Raw genomic sequence first — 23731 nt, 5'->3', positions numbered from 1 at the left:
GTGCTATCTGCATGAGCGCTTGTAGAAAAGTCTTACGTGTGTGCACATACAACACCAGGAACACTTCAGCATGGGTAATAGCTGCCTGCTCATGACGGTGGTTGAGCCAGATAGTTTGGCTGTTATACCTTGCAATCAGCTCCATCCTATTTGCAGAAGAAAGAGGTCTTGGAAAGAGGAGAATTGTTTGTTGTCGTCCCAGGTATGACTACAGGCCTTGTCACATGCAGAACTAAATGCAAAACCACTCCTACTCATGTATGCCCTATTCAACCACAGCTGTTAGTTTTAAGCAAGAATTAATTCTGGTAAGTCCTGTGGTTGTGGGTTCTGCAGGAGGTCAGACGATCACAATGGTCCCTTCTGGCCTTAAAATCTAGGATGGGGAAACACTTGGGAAAGCCAAGTTCTCCACACGTGTAACACCATTGCTCCTGCGCATGCACACACACCCCACAGCCCCACTAAGTCTCCTATGGGTGGGCGGGATGGAAAGAGATTCATTTCTTCAAGTGCTTGGGTGGTGACCAGGTACCATGCAAGCACCTAGATAGAAGGTGCTCCATCTCTAGCACTAAACAGTGTTAACTTAAGATTTTGCTGAAATATGAGGTGTTCCTTCTTGCAAAAACATCCATTGAAAATCTGTGCTCTCAGCTGAGCACTGTCCAGACACATCTATCTGTTGTGGGCTGTAGTAGAAAGATGGGTGGATCTGAAAGCAAACTGTTCTTTTGGGTGAGAGTATTTTGCTGCCAGCCCTAGCATTTGTCTTTATAGAGATGACGTTTGTGTCCACTGTGATTCCCCATTCCCACAAATGCATCTAGAAAGGTTTCCAATGCTGCACATTTTGAGATGCTGGCTCTGTAATCTGCCACTAGTCATAGAACTGTGGGGTTAGAAGGGACCGCAAAGGTCATTTAGCCTAGCCCCCTACCAAGATGTAGGATTTGTTGGGTCTACACCAGTGGTTCTCAGCGAGGGGTACACATACCCCTGGAGTACACAGATGTCTTCCAGGGGGTACATCAATTCATCTAGATATTTTCCTAGTTTTACAACAGGCTATATAAAAAGCACTAGCGAAGTCAGTACAAACTAACATTTCATACAACGACTTGTTTATACTGCATTATATACTATACACTGAAATCTAAGTACAATATATTCCAATCGACTTATTTTATAGCTATATGGTAAAAATGAGAAAATCAGCAATTTTTCAGTAACTGTGCTGTGACACGTCTGTATTTTTGTCTGAGTACTGTACTAAGCAAGTAGTTTTTAAGTGAGGTGAAACAGGGTGGGGTACACAAATCAGACTCCTGAAAGGGGTGCAGTAGTCTGGAAAGGTTGAGAGCCTCTGGTCTAAACCATCCAAGGTAGATGGCTACCCAGCCTCCTTTTGAAAACCTCCAGGAAAGGCGCTTCAATGACCATCCCAGGCCTCAGTTCCATTGTCCCACTGTTCTTATAGTTAGGGAGTTTTTCATGACATTTAATCTAAATCTGCTAAAATGTCCTGCCTTAAACAGGCACCTCCCCAAGTGCTGGGACTTGGAGGTCCCGGGGTAATAGGCCCATGGGAGCTTTGGGGGTGGAGGTTTTATTGTGCGCATCTTTCAACTAGTCTGTAAAGTTGAGTGTATTCTCCCCTCTGCATATTGAACACCGTCTCAGCCTTGTCAGTGCTTCTGCTACTTCTGCCAGACCATCTGCTCCATCTCCTACTGTGCTGTTCATTTGGCCTGCCCCTGTGGCTAGACTCTCATCTGTCAGTTTCAGCACCACCATGCCTGTCTCCATTCAATCCCCTGGGAACAGACTTCCTCTTTCATTCTAGCTTGTTTCTCTTAGGTGACCTTTGTCCTGGCTTGCTTCAGTGAGATTCAGAATCTTCCCTACATCAGAAAGGAGAGTTTGATTTCCAGTTGTCAAGGTTTAGGGCTTTTAACCCCGTACCTCCAAAACACCAGCAGTTGAAGACAGTTTTCCTCATCACAGGGCTAAGTGGCTGAGTTTGGAACCACGGCACAGTTACTGCCGCTGGCCGAGACACTCCAACATTAGCAAGAACTGTTTCCACGGAGAGAACATGCGATTTCAGAATGCTCTTATCCCCAGGTGAAGATTAGCTGGTGTCTGCAAAGTGCCGCCTTTTACTCATTCCCCTCCTTACTGCAGGCCGCAATTTCAGAGATCAGCGTGGTGTTGGCAGTTGTGATGGTTGAGTATTCCAGTGCTTGAAGGCCTGTATTCAGGGTTGGGTGCCGCCATGCTCCTGGTCACACTCTCCCATAATACAGGAACAAGGCATATTAAACAAAACTCCTCCTGATAAAAGGAAGTACTCTATGTACAAGTACACTGGTGGTGAGTTACACAGGTTATCAGTGAGGCTAATTTCTTAGCAGGCTTCAAGAATAACTGGACAATTACATGAATCAAAAGAACACCTAGAGGTGGGAATTAAAATAAAAAGTGATATAAACCCTTCTGCTTGAGGCTACTTCTCTGCTTTACCATGCAGCCTTTCAGAAGGGATGTGCCAGATGAGTGCTGCTGTGATCCATACTACCAGATGGACTCTGTCTAGACCATATACAGAGGTTTGACTCTGCTAGGGCTGCCCTGGCAAGGGCTAGAGGCTGATCCTGGCTTTGTCCCTGCAGGTGATCCATCCACATGGGCCCTGTTACAGTTGTCACTGTCTGACCACTAGAGCACAAGCTGTTCACAGTGCCAAAAAGAGAGCCCATGAATCCCAGTGCCCAGCAGCCCATGGTCATCTCACATACGGGGGTAACTCGCTGGCCCTGCAATGTCTTGCTGCATGGCCTGGTCCATAGAGGGGAGAACAGCATGACTAACTCCCCTCCTCCCACTCATGCCTGTGGTGCAACAGGATGTTTGTGTTGTGCAGCTGAAGGGGCTGAGTTCAAGGCAGTATAGGGACCTCAGTGACAGAACTAGAGTGATAGTATTTAGCAGTGAAGTTGGTAATTTTCTAATATTTGTCTTTTCTGTTGCATTTTTCTTATGTGTACTTGTCAACAGAAGCTGGGCACGGCACTTATGCGTCAGTGTGCCTGAGGCTAAGCACCAGGAGATGGTGCCTGTGAGCAGAGAACAACCGACATCTGGGAGTTCCAGCACCAGCATGTGATTGAAGCTTCAGGCTGAAGGCAGGGACAGGAGCCTGACCTCACCCGGCTTGCCCAGCTCAGCAGGGGTTAAAAGTGGTCCCCATCTAGCTGGCGTATGGTTGGCCCGAGATGACCCAGTTCCACCTCCTCCTGCTGCCTCTCTGGGTGCAGAGATGCTGGGGGCTGCTTGTGTCTGAACACACCTTCAGGCTCCTGACCCTGAGTGCTTTCTTAAGAGACAACACGCTCATACACTCGGCCATATACAGTCCCCCCAACACACACACCAGGGCTCCTGCATCCAGGTCACTTTCCCCCACCTGCGCTGTGCTGAGGCAGCAGGAGCTGCTGCTCTTCTACCCTCCCCTTACCCAGCCCGCAGGGAAAGTGACCCGGGTGCAGGGAGCCTGACATCGCTCCTTGCTCTCCCCTCACAGCCTCCTAGGGCTGCGCAGGGCGGAGGAGCCGCAGTCCAGTGGGGGAGCGAGCAGCAGTGCCAGCTGCTTTGTGAATCTAGGTCAGTTTTCCCATGTGGGTGCAGGAGGGGGCAGGTGTTGGGGTGAAGGGGACATAGGAGGGTCAGTGGTTGGGATAAAGGGGACAGTGCAGGGGTTAGGGGCACAGGAGGGAGGTGCAGGGGGTGTCGGGATTGGGCCAGGAGGGAGGTGCAGGGATGGGGTGAAGGTGGCACAGTGTAGGGGTTAGGGCACAGGGGGGACAGGCTGGGAGTGAAGGGGGTGTAGGGATTGGGGCACAGGAGGGGGAGCATGCATTAGGCACAATGGAGGCACAGTGCAGGGGTTGGCAGGAAGGGAGGGTGGGGAGCCTGGGGAGCCCATGGGCGGCACCAAAATGCAAGTTTGCCCAGGGTGCCTTTTCCCTAAGGCTGGCCCTACCAAACTCCCACCCGTTCCCCCGGGATTGGCACTAGACTGTAAGAGTGGGGGAAAGGATTGTCTCTCACCATCTTCTTGTGCTGATCTCAGGGATGCCTACACCAAGAGCTCCTTTGCTGGGCCCCAAACTGCTTCACTCCTAACGTGTGAGGGTTGGTAACGCTGCTGCCGTCCAGACGCGCGCGAACACATGCACTGGGCTGAGGGCAGGGGAGGGTTTCAACAATCACAAGCTTGATCAGAAAACCCCCAAACCCATGATTTTGGGTCCACTATTTTATTTGGGGCAGGGAGGGTGAGGGTGGCACCACTAGGCTGGGGCTTGGCAGGGGCAGGGGCTGGCGCAGCAGCTCTGCAGCCTGTGATGCAGCTCTCAAGGTGAACACAGTGGTAGCTAGTGCTGGGTAGAGGCCTGGGAGGCTGCTGCCTGCCTGGGTGGGGACTCGCTGCTGTGTGTGTGTGGGGGGGGGGGGGGGTTTCTCCAGCAGAATTTGCAGTCCCCTCGTGACAGGTGATAGTCTCAAACCAGCAGCACCTGGCTAGTAGAAAGGGGTCAGAGGCTAGCGCAGACTGGCTGCTAGTGTAGTGTAGACCTGCCATGAGGCCATCCCAGTCCCCTTCACTGAGACAGGCAATTTCCAAAGCCCAGGCCTAGGGAGGGTGATTTTGCTCCTCATTAGTGCCTGTCTCACTGGCATTCCCTGGACAGGGACATACCCTTGTCGGGCTTGGCCTCAGCTGAACTGGTTTCCAGCTCAGGGCATGTTGCTGTTTTTTGTGCACACAGGTCAGCCTGCAGCAGGCAGAGGAATGCAGGAACGTTCCTCACCCAGAACCAGCGTGCTGCCTCATGAGTGCCTCTGCTTAGGCCCAGGAAATAGCTAGGGCTGGTGCCCCCGCAGCTCAGGGCAGGACCCCCACAGCGCAGCCTGATTGGCCATCTTGGGGGTCCATGGTGACTGCCAGCAGCATCTTGTGAGCACAATGCAGTGCCTGTGCAGACCTGCCAGCCTGTGCTCAGCATCTCCCAGACCAGGGGGAGAGTCCAGCGCAGATAGCAGGGTGGCTTGCTGCCAAAAGGCCATCTGTGCGCTGACCAGCTGTCTGTGCCCAACCGTCACCTTCCAGACGGCTGTCCTGCCAGGGCGAGGAGAGGAGCCATCCCACCTGCCCCCCATGGCACAGAACAGGCCTGTCCAAAGGGCAATCAGCCACGGGCTGGAACACAAGAGGCTTTTGGCTGGAGTCTGGCAAAGGCTGGGCGGGGGGAAGCAGGGAGAAAGCAGGCAGAGACAGGGAGACCCGGCCCTTCCTGATTGAGGCCCCTCCTCACAGGGCAGTTTCCATGGAGCCAGCCCTGGCAGCCCAGCACATTATGCAGCCACGCAAATCCATTGGTGCCCTAGTGTCTGCAGGTGCTGACCCGTCAGTAATTGCTTCCCGCAGGGACAGGCTCAGCGGGGCCCAAGTGCCACATGGCCTGTGTAAGTGCTAGAATCACTGTTACCAAAGAGGGATGCACCTGCCAGTCACACCCTGCAGAGAGGCACCAGCTGCCAGGCCAGGAGCAGAGGCTGCATGGGGCTGCTCCCGCAGCAGGTTGGCAGTGGCTAGCAGCCCTGGACCACGAAGCACCAATGCTTTTCTCCCCAGGGTTGATTTTGACAGCAAGCAGGCCCATGGCGGTGACTGGAGCCAGGCTGAGCCCCCATGTGGAATGCACAGAAGCAGGGCCCTGCGCTGCCACGCTGGGCTGCTCTGTCTGCAGCCTGGGACTAAACACCTGCTCCCGTCCTGGCCTGGGGAAGAGGCGCCGATTGCTCTGCTGCCTCCACCGCACTTCGGTCCCTCCCTGGAAAGGGTGCCATTGCAATACCCTGGCTGCGCTGGCTTCCTCTCTGCCAGGAGCCTGCCCGCTCGGGCACGTAGCCTCCTGTGCCAGCTCCCTAATCCCCCACACGCACTCAGTAACCCTGCCCCCCAGCTCTCACATTACTCGGGCCATGCTTGGCCTGTGTACTGCAGGGCTCCCTCACACCTTGAGTCTTTGGCCTGCTTGGCTTTCACATCCGGGGCTGGGGTGCAGGTGGGGAGCCTGAGCAGAGATGCCCTGCACCTGCTAATAGTGGGGGGGGCACAATGTAAAGGTTTGGCTGCCACCCCCTTACCCTCAGGCTCCCCTCCTAGAAAGCAGTTGCCTCTCCCTGCAGCTCCCAGCTGTTGCTCCTGTCTCTCCCCACACAGCTCTGGCTCCAGCAGCTGCCGCCGAGGGAGTGGGGCCAGCCACACCATGTGACTGAGCAGGGCTGGCAAACACTGGCAGAAATCTTGGGGGGCATGTGACCCCGTGTCCTTTCCACCCCCACCCCAGCTAGCTGAGGCTGTACAATAAAGACACCATTGAGACACAGGCTGTTGACTTTGAAAAAAGCTGCAGTTGGGTTGGACTGCACTTACCTACCTTCAAATCTTGTTACTCATACTGAGCAGGTGGGGGTACAGGCAGCAGGCATCCAGTGCTGAACGGGGGAGTGAACTGAGACTGTGTGCGCGCAGTACATGCCACAGGCACTCACGCAGACTTACACGGAAGCCAAGAATGGGCACACTCGTGCCACTCCATTGGCACACAAAGCCAGATCCACACAGGGGGTTAGGTGCTGGCAAACTCCTGCTCAACTGGCGCCCAAGCTCACTGGGCATCAACGTTTGCTCCAAAAGTTCAAAAAAAGGGATTTGAACAATGGTGGCTTTCTGGTTGAAGCTGTTCCACTTTAATTAACTATTAATTGGCCCAAAGGAAGTTTCTAGTAAGGAAAGCCCTTCTGTGATGCAGTGGTGAGGATGCTCTGCTAGGTTATGAAGTTCCCTGGTTTAATTCCATTATCTGCCAGCTGGAGTAAAAGGATTTGAACAGGGAGCTCAGCCTTTCTGTTGAAGTTGTTCCACTTTAACTAACTATTAATTGGGCCAAAGCAAGATTCCGTTGTGGGAAGCTTTCTAGGGTGAGTGGTTACAGTGTTCACTTGGTCTCTGAACTATGCTGGTTCAGCTCCCCTGGCTGTAAGTTGGGAATTTGAACAGGGGAGTTGCCCTGGCTTTCCTGTTGACACTGGTCCACTTTAATTAACTATTAATTGGGTCAAAGCAAGGCTTAAGCTCCGGAACCTGTCTATAGTGCAGTGGTTACAGCACTTGCCTGGGAAGTTGGCTTACTTGGTTCAAGTATCAGGGGGTAGCCGTGTTAGTCTGTATCTACAAAAACAACAAGGAGTCTGGTGGCATCTTAAAGACTAACAGGTTAGTCTTTAAGGTGCCACTAGACTCCTTGTTGTTTTTACTTGGTTCAAGTTCATGCTCTGCTGGCAAAGGTGGTTCATTTGAACAGGGAGTCCCTCAGGCTTGCCTTTTGGAGCTGTTCCCCTTTACCTAAGTATGAATTGGGGCAGCCCAGAACTCTTGATCCCTCTATATTCCAGTGGTTGGGTGCTTGCTTAGGAAGTGGGCAATCCTTGGATTTCCTGGTTTGAATCATGCATCTGCCCCTTTAGAAGGGGTTTGAATGGAGAAATCCTATCTCCCAGGTGATGGAGGAGGTAGCAGATTCCTGTTTCGGTCCCCCTCCTTCACAGGAGCCCTTGAGTTCCTGGGAAAAGCACGTGCAAAGCTACCCCTCATTCCTCTTCTGAAAAACACAATGAGCCGCTCCTTGGGTGTTTTTAAGGCAAACTCACAGCAACAGCTTCTGTGTATGGGGATTAGACTACAAGAGAACAGCAGCTACCATTTAGCACCAACAGAGGGAGCCCCTGGCATTCAAATCCCAGCATGCAGCCCAGAACTGCTCTGACTGAGGGCCCAAAGAAACTAGCACAGGTCTGCAAACGCCAGGCTGGCAACCATCAGGGCTGGGCATGTAAGATGCTCTCGTAACCCCCCCTGCAGGTCTCCGGCGCATTGCTCAGGGTGCTGATCTCCCCTACGCGGATGTTCTGAGAAAGTCGCTCCTTTCCCCAACCTCGAACATGCCCATGGTGCTGAGCCTATGAGTGAAGGCTGAGTGGCCCAGCGGTGCCCAGGTCTGCCAGCCTCGCTGTTGGGATGCACATGTGTCATATGCAGCGTGATGTTTATTCCAGGTGCAATAAATATGTAGCCACAGCAAGTTTTCCTCTACAACTGTGGCAGTCTCAGGGGTCTCCCAGTGCGGGGGCTGAGACCGCTTTGTCTTCAAAGTCCAGCAGCCCACACACGTGCCCTGTCCCTCCCTGAGCAGCACTTGCCTTCCCTAGAATGGGGGAGGCACCATCTTGAGATCATACCGCCTTGCTTCGCATTGCCCCAGCCTCTAGCAAACCACAGCCATGTCGTGCACCCCAACAACTGGGGAAGGGAATGCCCACTGCAATGTATAGGGGGAGACTGGGATGAGATTCATGAGGAAAGAAACCCAGAATACCGGCCGGGAGCCGAGCTCCGTATCCCATGGAACTAAGAACGACTCCTATTCAGTGAGCTGCAGGCCCAGCGTTTGTTTGGAAACTCTGTGAGGGAAGAGCAAAGAGCGGGCCAAGCAGCTGCTGTAGTAGAGGGTAAGCGTCTAACACCTGCTGTTGTCCCTGCCCAAATCTCATTCCTGAGCTGCTGGTGCAAGAAATGGAAAGGTTCCAACCCTTCCCAACACATATTAAACTATAAGATGCAGAAACAAAGCTCCCTGTGACCTGCAATACTCTGTTGTATGTGCTGCTGCAGGGGCACTAGGCCCTGTGGCCCTGAGCACAGGGCCCACCTCTTGATCAGTTTGTACAGCACCTAGCACCAGGGGTCTGGACTTGGCCTAGGCTCCCAGGCACTATTGTAAGATACCTAATATATAATTGCACATTGGGAGGCACCAGGAAGAGCTGCAGCCACCCTAGGGGAGACGCTCCCTGTTACAGCAGGATGCGTCTGGGGATCCGTGTACTGTGAGTGCCGCAGCAATGGTCAGGCTGGTTAAGGATTGTTTTAAGAAGTGGCTCTGGTTCCTTGCCCTGAGGCTGGTGGTAGTTATTTGTATGCAAGCCTCCAGGGAGAGAAAAATTCTCAGTGCAGTTTTTTGATCGTAATGTGCTGCGAAGCGAAGCACTGCTGCCTTGTGAGCATTACTGTGCTGGGCGACTGAGTCTCAGGGCCTCGGTATCACTTCTACTGCAGGTGAGAATCTGGTGAAAGTGCTCCGTGTAAGGGCTTGTCTACACTGGCACTTTACAGCGCTGCAACTTTCTTGCTCAGGGGTGTGAAAAAACACCTCCCTGAGCGCTGCAAGTTTCAGTACTGTAAAGCGCCAGTGTAGACTGCACCAGTGCTGGGAGCCGCGCCCTGCGTGGAGGTGGGTTTTTTAGAGCTCTCTCCCAGTGCTGTGCCGCGATTACACATGCCATGTTAAAGCGCTGCCTCAGCCAATTTGTGGGCCACTGCAAGAGCGCCGGAACCTGGGAAGAAGTAGGGGGGTGCCACCAGTGCCGGAGCGATGACCCTGCCCACCTGCTCCTCTTCTTCCTCCCCAGACCCTACCCCCTGGCCAAGCTGGAAGCCAGGCTGTGGAAAGAGCCACCCAGAGAGCCCAGACCGCTGTACCCTGCTCCCCGGACCATCCACCTGCTCTGGGTATTGGGCGGGGTGCCCAACAGCAGTCCCCAGCCTGTGTCGTCCCCCCCCCCGGAGTACGGCCCAGGGCAGGTGGAGGGTCTTGGGCTCCCTGGGAGGCTCCTCTCTCAGCCTGGCTCTGGCTTCCAGCCTGGCTGGCGGGGGAGGGGCGGGTTGGGGGGCAGAGGAGCAGCAGGGGACAGGGCCCTGTGGTGAGGGGGGCTAAGGCCTGCCTCAGCCCCTCACTGGGAAGAGGCTGGTGCCTCTGGCAGGGGTTGCGCTTCATGGGCTGCCATGCCCCTGCCACCGCCGCTCTGCATCTGCCCAAAGCTACTACACTCATGTTCAAAAGCGGGTGGGCATGGCCCTCGCACTTTTAAAAGTGAGGGGGGCGGGATGGCCTCCCTGGCCCTCCCAGCACCCCTGGTGTGTGGGGGGGCCCAAATATTCTTTGTACCAGGGCCTCAATACATCTTAATCTACCTCTTTATGTAGATGAGACAGACAATGGCTGGGAGGGGAAAGAGAGCTGCCTTGTTTTGGCTCCAAAGCAGAAGAGACTTCAGCTCTCCCAGGCCGGAGTGCGCTTTACTAGAGCACTACCACGCAGTTCTATGCTGAAGCATCTTTTGTGTTTTTCAATGATCAAGGGAACTTAGCTCCAGACCCTGGCCCTGAGTGCCTGAGCTTCACACCTGTCTGCATGGCGCTCTGTTTCTCCCAGGGATGTCAGCCAGGGTACAAAAGCAAGAGAAAAGTGGATAATTGGCCCTCTTCTGCTCAATTAACAACCCAGTTCTCACAGCTGTGAATAATAAATGACAGCAAAGGCAGAGATTCCTCTTTTCATTGGAGCTCACTCCACAAGCACTTTAAGGAGTCAGTAATGTTAAAGCCAGGCAAGGGGGAGAAAAGCATTGTTCAAGCTCAGAGAAAACATGAAGCCAAACCAGTGTTGGTAGCTCTTGTCTACGAGACAGCTTCTGTCAGGATTATAACTGAGCTGAACCAAAAGGCTGGAGCGTGATTCCTGTTCTGGTTTATGGCACTGTTTGACTTCCACATAATCACTTGAATGTAGGAATTGCCAAGCTGATCAGCCCAGGGTCCATCTAGCCCAGTATCCATCTCGGATGGGCCAGCTTTGGCTGCATCGCAGAAAAGTGCATGAAACCCCCTGGGGGGATTATGGGACAACCTGGCCATAGGGGTATTGCCCCCAAACTCACACCTCAGTTAAAGGTTGGCGCCTGTCCTGAAGCACAGAGCATCTTTCCTGGGCACTTGCTGACAGAAATGAAGGAACTTGGATCCTATATCCCCACGGAGCAACCTACATAGGTAATCAAAGCCTCAATAACTAAGATGTGGGGTTCTTCATTTCCTGTCCTAAATGTGTGTGTGTGTGTTATGGCTATATGTTGCTTAAATAGCTGCCATATTTCAGCCCAGAGGTGGCTGCAGTTAAGTAGTGGGTATGTTGACACTTGTACATATGACCAGAAGACTGTAAAACAGGTTGAGATTAAAGGCTCTATGAAAGAAATGTAGAAAATTGTTAGAACTCAGATCAGAGCAATAAAACCAACTGACTGTGAAGAGCTGCAGCGAAAGGTGATAAGAGATTTCCTCAAAGTCTGATGCACACAGTGCCTTATTTTGGTAACCTGTGCCGTTACATTCAGCAGCAGTTCTGTTTTGTTAGTATTTGGAAGGCCTCAGTGGCTATTGACTAGGAACTGAACGTTGGGATGGCCCGTTTTAAAAGGTATCAGGCCATGTTATTGGATTGTTACAACAGATCCATTTATTCCATTCCCCCAAAGCTGCAAAGACATTTAACTTTTGAAATAAGGGACTTTAAACCTTCCTTTTTGCAATTCTAGTCTGATGTGCTAGGGCTGCTGTCAGACTGGGAAAGAAAGGCTGGCGTCTCATGACCATGGGAACTGATAGCTCCTGAGAGAGATGTACATCACAAACCACTCATAAAAACTTGCAGTGTGTGGAAAGTGCTTTTCACTCCCAGGAACATGTTGAATTGTAAAGTAAATTTCCTCAAAGCACAGAAGAAGTGCTAGAAATAGCCTGAGGAAATAGCTTTCCAGATGCAGAGCTGTTTCATCATTAAGGAAGTGTCTGTGATCTGTTGTCAATGAAGATGATGCTTTGTAAAGATTCTTGGATTTTAGTGCTCATCTGAGCAGAAGAAACTTGCAAGTCTCATGTGATGGATTTTAATAGCCTTTGTTGTCCATGTCGTTGGTGAATATCTTTTTGTTTTTTATTCTACAAGCTGTCTGCCTTGATCAGTTCGGAGGGATAATTATTTCACAGTGTATAAATGTGTAAAGTGTCTCCTTTTCTCAGTTTTAAATCAGCTGTCATTTAATTCCTTTGGGCTTTGCCTCTGTATTAGCAGAGAGGGTAAACAGGAGCCACCTGACTTACCTTCTCTCTATCACTCATCTTGCTCGCCATTGTCCTGACCCCCATTCTCTTCTCTCTAAACAGTTCAAAACATTTGAATCCCCGTCTCATGCAGAATTTTTTCCAGGTGGATATTCATTTTTGTCCCATCTCCAAATCATTTCCTATGTTTTCCATGCTTGTGTGAGACGGGGTGAGCAGAGCTGTACGCAGTGCCCTGGCTGAGGAGGAAGCTATTGATGTATACATTGGCACGGCAGGGTTTTCAGGATCCTCCCCCTCCCCATTTCGTACTTAGTCTCACATTTTGTTTACTTTTCTGACTGCAGTTGTTGCACACTTAGCAGGGTGGGATGTCTCTGAACTGTCCACAGCGATGCACATGACTTTTCCTGAGTGGTTACTGTTCATTTAGAAGCTGGCAACACGTCAGTCAGTGCATCTCTGGAACTAGGGCAGTGCTGGATGGAAATGGCTTATCTCAGTAAGTGAGCGCTGCAGCCCTGCACCAGGAAGTTCTGTGGCTGTCGTTAGGAGGCATCTCAATGTCCCCCTGGGACTGTCTGGGCTTGGCTCCCAGAATCCGGCTCCGACCCTGAATTTTGGCCCTCGGGCTCTACTGGCAACAGGGCCTAGTGTGGTATCTGTGATGAAGTGGAAATGTCTGTACAGTTGATGAATTCTGTGTGAGATTATGAACCTTGTGTGTCTGGATCAGGCTGCAAACTCCATTTTGAATTGCCTTTTGCCTTATCCACAGCATGTTTGCCTCCATTGGGCTGAAAATTCCAAAGGCAGGAGACGGTATTTGACTCTAAGTACCCAATGGTTGGCAGGGATGGCTCTATGTTTTTTGCCGCCCCAAGCACGGCAGGCAGGTGGCTTTCGGTGGCACGCCTGCGGACAGTCTGCTGGTCATGCAGATTCGGCAGCATGCCTGCGGGAGGTCCGCCAGTGCCGTGCCATCGGCGTCCCCGCCGCCGAAGCCGCGGGACCGGAGGGCCTCCCGCAGGTATGCCGCCGAAAGCCGCCTGCCTGCCGCCCTCACAGTGACCGGCAGGCCACCCCCGCGGCTTGCCGCCCCAGGCACGCGCTTGCTGCGCTGGTGCCTGGAGCCGCCCCTGATGGTTGGACACTATTCACTTTGGACAAAAGACTGGTCCCTGCCCAGAGGAACTGGTTTAGCAGGGGACTGGTTTAGCCCCTGGGCAACAAAGTCACATGACAGCGGTGGGTGCTAATGTGGGGAAGCTGGCTGGGGGTCCTTCACCTGCCACAGGGGACTGGAGGTTTTAAAAGGGCAGAGGCTGGTCTGCTCAGGGGTCTTTCTCTCTAGTCTAAGTGGGAAAAGCAACCCAGAATGCTCCTGGGGCAGAGGGTCCCAGCCTAGATGGCCCCAAGGAATGTGGACAGTGCAGGGAATGCCCTGGAGTGGTAAGGAAACCGAGGCACGGACACGTGTGTAGGGTTATTGTTTTATAGGATCTGTACTCCTCTGTGCTTTACATGATTTAGTATAAAGAGCATAAAGGTGGTAGGCCCTGCACAGTGTCTGAGCGTGTGCTGACTGCGCGCCCCTGCTAGTGTTAAACTGGAACTGTAAACTTAGCTCCTTTTGGGTGAAGTTCTGGGAGAGGAGGGTATCTCCGGGGGTCAGTGCTGGTCTAGAGGCCTAGGGCAGGTTGCTGAGGAGCCCTGTTTCCAGAAAAGGCAGCAGACTGCGGGCCAGTGCCCAGGCCAAGGGAGGAACCAGTGCTGCAGCCTGCTAAGACTCAGGAGCTTAACACAGTGCAGGGGGGTCAGGGCAGAATGGAGGGTGCTCGCTAGCATCTGGGACAGCATCCGTTTCCTGTGCCCCGAGGTGGCCCTTGTGTGTCTATGCTCAGGCAGTGGCTGCTCTGATCTGGGGACAGGAGCCTCACCAGCCCTTGGCTGCCAGGGACAGCAGCTTGAGAGCAGGATTGTTGGTTTTGAAATGTGTTATGAGCGACCTTGGGGGTCAGGGTCTGGTGGCGGCTGGGGAACGCACTGAAGGGGCGCTGGTCAGTTTGTGGGGGGCCTGGCTTCCCCTAAGTGCCAATCACTGTAGTGGTGACTTTTCTTGGCCCATTTTTGCTGCGTCATTCAGCTGTAGATGGGGCTGAGGTGGCCAAACCCAAACTCGGCTGTCCCAGCACAGATTCTGCCATTGCAACGGCCTCTGACAGGGCCCTGGGCCTGACTGACATGTATGGGGCCAGCACGGGGAAGGGCCGTGAGGCCTTGCTGGCTCCTCACAGTGAGACATCTGCCTCATGCATGTACAGACCTGGGCTCCGACTGGTCGCTAGAGGGGCTCAAGGTGCTGGCGATTCGCTAGCGTGTCCTGGCTCAGTGGGTGCATCACCCAGGAGTGCTGGGCAGAGGCTGGTATGAGCCACCCAGCAGCATCCCTTCAGCCTCAAGGGTCTCTGGCTGCTGTCCCCTGCTGGGCAGGTACCCAGTGACCACAGGGAGCAGAGAGAAGGCACGAGACACCTGCCAGACGGGGCTGGGCACAAAGCCATGCAGAAGGCCCTGGGGGAGGTGGCTGAGCCCTGGTAGACAGGCCGCAGCCGTGAGGCCGCACAGAAAGTCCTGCTGCGTGGTTAGCATGAGGATCCCCTAGCACAAAGCCTCATCCGCTTGGCATTAACTCTTTGTTGGCCATTTCTGTGGCTGAGCCTCCCAGAGCTCTCCTGAGCAATGCAGCCCACCTAGCCGGCATTAGCACGTGAGAAAAGACTTTCCAAGCCCCATAGGCAAACACAGCGGGACGCGGAGCAAGCAGCAGTGGCGCCATTATTGGGCTGCTAGGGCCAGCTCAGAACTCCTGACCTCAGCAAGCTGGGGATGGCCCAGGTGTCCTTGGCTGCATGTGAAGAAGCAACACTTTTATTTAACAACTCCTCTTTGATAAAATGATGTGTTAGCCCTAAATCACTAGGGGCCATAGTCATGTCCTGCAGCTGCTCAAACCTGCACAATCTGATTTCTGCCCTGAGTCTTGCTTCTGATTATACCACTGGGGACCTTCTAAAAACTGTAGCAGGAATTAAAAATAGCAGTTAATCTGGAGTGTGATTTCTTCCAAGTGCTAGTTCCACAGTCTCCGCCAATCAATGCTGGACCGAGAGGCTCGTTACAGTTGCATCGATTCTGTTCACAGTCAGATGCTCCGGTCAGAAAGTTTTTTGCCAATCCTGCTTTATTGGCCAAGAAGGGATTTTCTTTTCATTCATTATTGAAAGGCTTGAGTTCAATAAAGCACAGGGTTTAAAAGGAATAGAAATTTGTGCTTTTGCCTTAGAATGGCAGAGGAGGAAACCTCCCTCTAATGGAAATCTGATGCTGGCTGAAGAGAAAAGTGCTTGGAAAAATTGGAAAGAGTCCAGCGGAGGGCAACAAAAATGATTAGGGGGCTGGAGCACATGACTTATGAGGAGAGGCTGAGGGAACTGGGATTGTTTAGTCTCCAGAAGAGAAGAATGAGGGGGGATTTGATAGCAGCTTTCAACTACCTGAAGGGGGGTTCCAAAGAGGATGGAGCTCGGCTGTTCTCAGTGGTAGCAGATGACAGAACAAGAAGCAATGGTCTCAAGTTGCAGTGGGGGAGGTCCAGGTTGGATATTAGGAAACACTATTTCACTAGGAGGGTGGTGAAGCACTGGAATGGGTTCCCTAGGGAGGTGGTGGAGTCTCCTTCCTTGGAGGTTTTTAAGGCCCGGCTTGACAAAGCCCTGGCTGGGATGATTTAGTTGGGAATTGGTCCTACTTTGAGCAGGGGGTTGGACTAGATGACCTCTTGAGGTCCCTTCCAACCTTGATATTCTATGATTCTATGATTCTATGACAGATTCCTGCACTTGGAGGAAACATTCTAACAAGAGGCTGGAATGGCTTCAGGGGAAGCTAAAAAGCAGAAAGATGCGCTTCATGCCAAACTATCTGGTGTTAAATGTAGCAAGGAGGGAGCCTGGATATTGAGCAGGTTCTCACAGAGTGCTGGGCGTTGGGGCCAGAAAGGAGCTTCAGCAAGCCCAACCTGCTGCCCCTACTGACCAGGGTTCTCCCCACGGCTGTGTGCTCCACTCTCCTGCTCCCACGGCTATGCTATCCACTCTTCTGCTGAGCGTTTCCATCAGTGCTCCCAAGGGAAGGCTCTGGGCCTTGGTATAGTCACCAGAGGAAGAGGCAAAAGCCCTGCTAATCTCACTAACAAAGGCTCGGGGCCATCTGTGCTGGAAGCGATGGTCTGAAAGGCCTTTTCCACCTGTAATTTCTGTCCCTCGGACGCATACAGGTCTCGCTGACATTCCTGAGGGCTGAATACACCTTGCTCATCGTATTCCTCGCTTAGCACCTTGATCAGTTCAATATAACTCACTGCATCCAAAAACCTCCTTATATGAGGTGCTTCTGACTCTGTCTTCACCATAATTTCTTGCTAACCTGATAGTTAACTTTCACCGTTAACTTTTATATTTATTTTATTGCACTCCTTAGTGAGCCTGCTTGGCTGACTGATTTCTGGGGCTTGGACAGAGTTCGGGCTTTGTATGCAAAGCCATGAAAGGTCCTGAGTAGCTGGGTCTGTCTGGGTTCTTGTCCTACACCGATCACCATAGTAACTGATTGTCTTTGCAGGGGCATTGCACAGTTTAGCCAGCTACCATCCGTCCTTCCAGTCTGTCTTTCTCCTTTTCTCATAACCTTTGGGATGTTTAACAATTTAGAAAACTCACAGATTTTAAAAAATCCCTGAAATGAGTCGCCTCAGTGCATTCTGGGTTGAGTATATTAATTGCAGAGACATGCACTGACCATTCGGAGCAGGTAATGCTTGCTGGATACGACAGTGCCGGAGAGATGAGTGCTACCTGAGGCTGGGATCCTCTGGCTCTTCAATTATCACCTCCAGGCCCTAATTACAACGTGTGGAGGGTGACTTTAAACCCCCCACTCTGTGGACTAGCTGAGGTAATTGGGGCACTCCCTGTTCCCCTTGGCTCTGACTGATGTGCCAGTTCACCCTGCTGAGGGTATTTCTTGCTATTGGTTTAAAATGAGGTTTTCAGATTAAATTCCAAATTCGGAGCGAGGTGCTAGATGCTGACCTGGGGCCCAGTGGAACACTGGGAAGGGAGGGGTGGGGAGAAATTAGGGGGGATGGGAACGACTTCCTCTTTTGCCTCTTGTCTTTCTGCTGCAGAGTCCACGTTCTGTGATTCTGCAAACAACGCTGCACGGATGGCTGAGCTGCGAGTCTTCCCACTCTTGTCAGTGGGGAATCCTCAGTCTCTGGCCCTTTGGAAGCTCTTTGGACCTGGGCCTCTCTATTTTGTGTATTGCACAGTGCCCAGTTTGTTCCTGGTACTAAGCAAGACATAACCACTACAAACTGCCTGCTGAGCTCTCAGAAGGGAGCGCCCTTCCCAGGGCCACAGTCCACACTCCTCAGACAATGCCCAGCAGCTTTGATTTAATGCCATTAAAATATCGCCAGGGAATTCAGTGTAAATCTCCTCTCTCTCTTTCTCTCTCTCCAATGCTCAGCCAGACAATCGGCCGTAGCGATTGTTCGCCATTTGGTCCATTCCTGCACAACCGCGAAGGCTTGACAGCCTGAGTCCAAAATCGGAACAGACTTGATGAACCCATGTAATAGGGGGTCTGCCTCTGGGCCGCCTCCACGCATTGGTTAGTGGAATTTTATCCCAGAAGTTACCAGCCTCCCGGAGAACAGCATTCGCTGGAACATCTTGTGGTATTCTTGCAACAAGTCTGAAAAGCGTAAGGCGCTGCCTGCGGACTATGGCCCCAGTAATCTGTAGACCCGAATAACCATAAACATCTGCATTACAGATGAAGTCACTCCACTTTATGCCCAATATACGACTTTGACATTTTGAGTGGAAAGCCTCCAGCGTTATTCAGTCTGAGCGGCATAGGGTTCATGTTTCACAGCTGTACAACAGTATGGGAAGGATACAGCTCGAATAAATCCTGAACTTGGTTGTATGATGTTGATTTCATATCTATTGTAAACAGCCCACGGCAGATGCTGCGATGCCAATCCGATGGAGAACCTCCGTGTGAGAATTGGAGGAGCTGGTAAGTATAGAACACAGATAGCAAAAGCTGGAAACTGATTCAACGGGTTTGTTGTTCAAAGAGATTGGAGTCGCAGGTGGACCTGGTCCTAGATTTTGCAGTTTTGTCTTTGACCATGAAACATGGAAACCAATCTTAGCTGACTCCTCCATATGCTGGAGTGCCTCACAAAACCTGTTGGGGCTCTGGACTAAGAGAACAACGTCATCAGCGTAGTCAAGGTCTGTGAGCGAGAGATCACTGAACTCAATGCCTATGGACCTGACAGAATGCTGCATTATGAAATCCATTGCCTGACAAATGAGTACAGGGGCCAGAACACAACCCTGCCTAACACCAGATACTGGTTTAAAAGGTGCTGACATCTGGTTTTCCAGATAAACACGGGCAGTGGTTCCATTATGAAGCTCTCTCATCAAGTCCAGCAGAGTGGTAGGGACACACTAAGCAGGAAGCATGCGTAGCGCTCAGCTCAGGAATGAGATGAAGCATCACCCAGGGAATGGTGCTGTCTGCAGAATCAATGGCTCAGCTAAGGGCTTTAAGGAGCACAAGGGCTTTGCTTGTTAGCAGAGGCTCCTGTTTCCATTGACAGAAGCCCCAGAAAATAGATTTTGTGAGTGCAAAATAACTCTCCAGTCCAGGCAGCTCGTGGCCAATGCACAACTTGTGACTTGAACTGCAGTGCTGCTGCTCAAATAAATCAGCTCCCTTCGCAAAGCAAAGGGTGGGCCATGGAACTGAGACCCACCCCCGGCTTAGAAATAACCTCTTATTGTGATGATTTCAGCAGAGCAGCAATGGCTCCCCTCCTGGACTGACTGTCACCTCTCTGTCCGTGAGAGCACCTGGTGTAACTCCGTGCCATGTGTGCACATGCACAGCTCATTCTCAGGCATTGCTGTATTGCTGCAGGTCCAGACACTCCTCCCTGCACCCATGTGGAATGCAGGCATTATCCACTGGCAAGACAGAAGAAATCCGGTAGAATCAGCCCGGTTTCAGAGCCCAGCTGCTTCCATGCAGCCATTTCACATACAGTGCAGCTCCCAATGTTAAAAGGTTAATGGAGGTCACCTGACCCACGTTCCTAGGAACATCACAGATACCTCCTGCCTGTGTCTGGTTAGGTACAGAGCATGGGGGAGCAGTCAGTGCTCAGGCTTCTCCCAAGTGAAAAGACAGCACCTAGGGCACACATACAGAGCGATGCACTCACACCTGCCCTCAGTTTGCTCGAAGACTTGCATATTTAGCTAGGTTTGTATTGCAAAGGAGATTTGCACGGAGTTCCCCGGTGATATTTTAGCAATAAATGATGGCACATTATGAACATCAATGTGTCAGATAATTACAGTGGAAGGCCCTTAGTTCCTCTCTTCTTACCTAGCCAGGAAGAGTCCTATGTGGCGTAGGAGAGAACATCCTGATTTCAGAGAGGTTGGCTATTTCCCCTGCGTTTTCAAATATGGGTGCCTAAAGACATGCCCTAAATCCACATGGAGGCTCATAAATAACTGCCCTGTTGTCTTGAGGGGCTGGACACCTGCCACTCCCATTGCTTCCCCGACTGCTCTAGGGGCTGGCTCTCTCCCTTGCAGCTCCCGCACTGCAGACTCATGGGGCTGGCTGTACTGCCTCCCTTCCCAGAGAGAATTGTGCCACCTCTACGGGGTGTGTCTGTCCGTTGTTGGGCTGCTGGTGTTTGCATGAAATCAGCGTGACCTGGCACTGCTTGTTTCTGTAATTCGTGGGGCTACTTAAGTACTGTGAGACTGGCTTTCCCTCATTACCCGGCCTCCCAGGGTGCTGAGCGCGCTGGGGGGAGGTGCTTCCCCACCCTGCAGTGCGGTTCGGCTCCAGGTCCTCGAGGAATCAGTTTGGGGAGTCCCACTTGGGAGTCAGAGATCAAGTTTCCAAGTGCCTCATGCTAACAAAGCAGCAGAGCCCTGCCCTGCCAGGCGTGGAGCGGGGCATGAATGACCCAGCCCCAGGCTCCGCCTCTCGACAGCTGACTAGAGAACAGTGGGCTCAAGAAAGGATGGGGGGGTTGGCGTTTCTGCCGATTGCCTGGACTTTCCTATCCGGAGAGCAGGCTAGCTGCCCAAGAGGTGAAGTCAAGTGACACCAGCTTACATTGCTTGCCCCTAACTCACAATAGCCTTTTCTGTTCTCAGTATTCGTTCACCTTATTACAAGTCCTTTTGAATAGGTGTAAGCGGGGGAATGGTCCCACTGTCGTGGGGAACTTCCATGGCCTATACACTACCCCGGTGGAATTGGCTAGCGAAAGGATCTGAGAGCACCATGGCGGGGTGCTCTCTTCGCCCCGGCCACGTCCCCGACCCACTGCTCATTACATAGAGTTCAAAGCAAACACGACTGATTAAACAGCAACCAATAAACAAAATAAGGAAAAACGGGCCGGTTAAAGGAAACCACGTCACCCCCTCTGTGGGCCGGGGACGCCACCAGCCGCCTCTGGGCTGCAAGGGAAGGTCAGTCTGTCCCTCGCATGCCCCAGGCCCCTGCCCAGGCCCTGGCCGTGCTGCAGGGACGCGGCGGGTCGGACACTTGCTCTGGCCGGGGCCGCCCTCAGGCTCTAGGTGGCAGGGCCCTTCCCCCCAGCGTTGCCCCCTCCCAGTCCGGCCTGTGAGACCCCTTGGCTGGTGACCTCTCCCTGTGCTGGGCCCTCTGCCTGGGGTCCCCCCTCGCGCTCCCCAGCTGCTCACCGCACTCGGCTCCGGACGGCCCCAGCTCCTGCCTCAGCGCGGCTGCGGCTCTGCCTCCAGCGCAGCTCCCCGGGCTGCCCCTCTGGCCGGCGCGGCTCTGCTCCCGGCCCAGCTCTGCTCTCTGGGCTGCTCCTTTCTGGCTCTGCCCCCGGCCCAGCTCCGGCCCCAGCTTTTCCCTTAGCTCGGCCCTGCACTGCCTCGGGCAGCTCCAGCCCACTCGGAGGATGGGACCCCAGGCTCCTGACTCCCTCATTGGCCTGTCTGCCCTGGGGACTGTCAGTCTCAGGCTCCTGATTTCTCATTGGCCCTGCCCCTTTCCTTTGGCACTGGGCGACCACCAAAACCCCCACTCAGTGTCAGTGAGGGGCCAACCGCCCCCTTCGCAGGTTTCTCAGCAGCCCGTCCGGGAGCTGCCTGAGGTCGGGAAGGCGTCCCAGAGGGGCTGCGCTTCTGGTAGGGAGCTTCTGGGGCTGGCAGTGTTTTGTATCATGTATGTAAACAGCGTGTTTCAATGGGACTGTGCGCCCGCCAGCAGTCCCGGCCTTCCCGTCCGCTCAGCCCAGCAGCTGCTCTAACTAGTGATCCAGCTCTTCCCTTTAGGACTTTCCAAATGGACAAAGCAGTCGTAATTTTTACCGTCACTGTAACTTTCTCCTGCTGCCCCCCTGGAGCACCGAGCTCTGGTAAAGAGCAGGAGAGAAGTTCCCCAGACCTGCCCCAATTGGGGTGTTGGTTGAGGACCAAGATCCTGATGCTGAAAATGTCTGGCTATGTCAGAGCCCGCCGAGTGAGAACACAAGTTATTGGGTTGCAATTTTTCCTGTTTGTTCTCAGGCCAGAAATGGATGTTCTCTAACAAATGAGCAGTGAAAAGGGGCTACACAGTTATGACCCTGGGAGACTTCCCCTGCAAAGGAACATCTGTTACTGGGGATGCAAGAGGTAAAATTGGGCTCAGCATCAAATCCACCAACACTCCTGAAAATACCAGGCTTGTCCTGCTCTGCTGTGCCGACTGGGTAGCGCTGCTCCCCAATCAGACACTGGAGTGTATAAATGACAATACAGGCCATGCTCCCATTTCAACCTTAAGCACCCTTTTGCCAGAGCACTGATCTGACTTCTTGTCAGCTTTATGGGCACAGACTATTTCATGCCCGCCTGCTCCCCCCACGCTGCAACCTTGATAAATCTTCCACGCTCTTAACCTCCTACACGATCTCTCGCTCTTTGGGTTTTCTCCTCAAGGATGCAGGCCAAAGGGATTGTGGAAATCAGCCCCGGTGACTGTGTCTAAGTGTGTTCTCTGGTTTGGGCAGTGATTTATGTCTCTATGGCCTTGGGGCATTTTATAATGTTACTAACGTATGGGTCTTGGAGGAATCAGGCCAAATGTCATTTAAATGAAAGCAAAAGAACGTTAGTGGCCTGTTTCTGAAGAAACATCGAAACTCCATGAATATTAAAGTCACACGGTGGGAGTAACTGTGATAATCGGAAATTAGCTGCCTTCCTCATCCCATGGGAACCATTTATTTTTATAAACTTCGAAATTGTTTTCAGGAAGTTTAAACAAAATGATTTTAGAAAACATGAAGGCAGCGAAGCCTCATGAATATTTCATCCAGCTCTGAAACTGGGATTTTATGTGAGGGGAAAATCTCTGCCCTGTAAGAGAGAAAATATTGCAGACAGAATAATGTAGGGAGTCCAGGGACCTCAATAACTATCACAGGAGTAAACAGGAGTTGGCTGGGGTCCCAGCAACCCCGTGCTTGTTCTGGAGAGGAAAACAGCAAATACATTTTAGACAGAATTGATTTTCAATATTTATAGAGTTTTAGGTCTGTTGCTGCATGTGTGGAAGAATGGCTTCCCCGTTCGTGCTGGATGTTTTCTGGAGCTGGTTGTGCAGCCCTTTTGGGGGCAGAACATTTCTGCAACCCAGGTGCTGGATTTTTGCTAAGTGTTGGGCAGAGCTAAAGCTGCAGGAAGAGGGTGGTTTTTAGTGTGTGACGTTGCGAGCCATTGGGGGGCAGGAGAGCTGCTTTTTCTTTCGTTTTGATAGAGCATCTGTTCTAAACTTTCTCCCTCCTGCAGATTCTCTCCCCCAGCAAAACTGCTCCTCCTCCCCTCTTAGCATGGAAAATACATATCAGAAATATACAGTACAAACGTTCAAATTAACACCACATGCACTGAGCCCCTGTTAAAAAGAAATACTGCATAGTTGGATTCTTTTTATTTACCTGCTTATCTTTAAGGCTTTAGGGTTCACACGGGGAGAGGCGACACACACACACACTCCCGTACACCTCTCTCACATGGGCGGGGGGATGACTGACCAACCTGACCCTCCCTGCCCGGCGCTCTCTGCCCTCCATGCCTGGGTGGGCCCCTGGGACGGACCCGCCTCTCCTGGTACTTGGTGCCACATCTTCCCGGGGCAACATGTGGGGGGCAAGCAGGGTCACGTGCCCCCCCCCCCACAGATTTCTCCCAGGGTTCACATCTCAGAATGTGTCCAGTAGTAGCCTTTTGGCACTGTGTGGGAGGGGAGGGGAGGGACAGGAGCTGCTTCCAGCTGCTGGGAAGGGATGACCTGGCCCGTATATTTGTAGAGCTCATCTCTTTCCCGCTCCCCTGTGGCTGGAAGCAGTTTGTCCCTTCCTGCCCGCACAGTGTCAAAGGGCAGCTAACACCTCCAGGCTGCTGCTGGCCACCGACATAACCTAGCCGCCTCCTGTTCTGCCCCCCTCCC

The sequence above is a fragment of the Terrapene carolina genome, unplaced genomic scaffold, assembly GCF_002925995.2.
Source record: "Terrapene carolina triunguis isolate 2854851 unplaced genomic scaffold, T_m_triunguis-2.0 Scaffold926, whole genome shotgun sequence".
Taxonomy (NCBI): domain Eukaryota; kingdom Metazoa; phylum Chordata; order Testudines; family Emydidae; genus Terrapene; species Terrapene triunguis.
The sequence above is the reverse complement of the archived record's forward strand: the minus strand, read 5'-3'. Positions refer to the sequence as shown.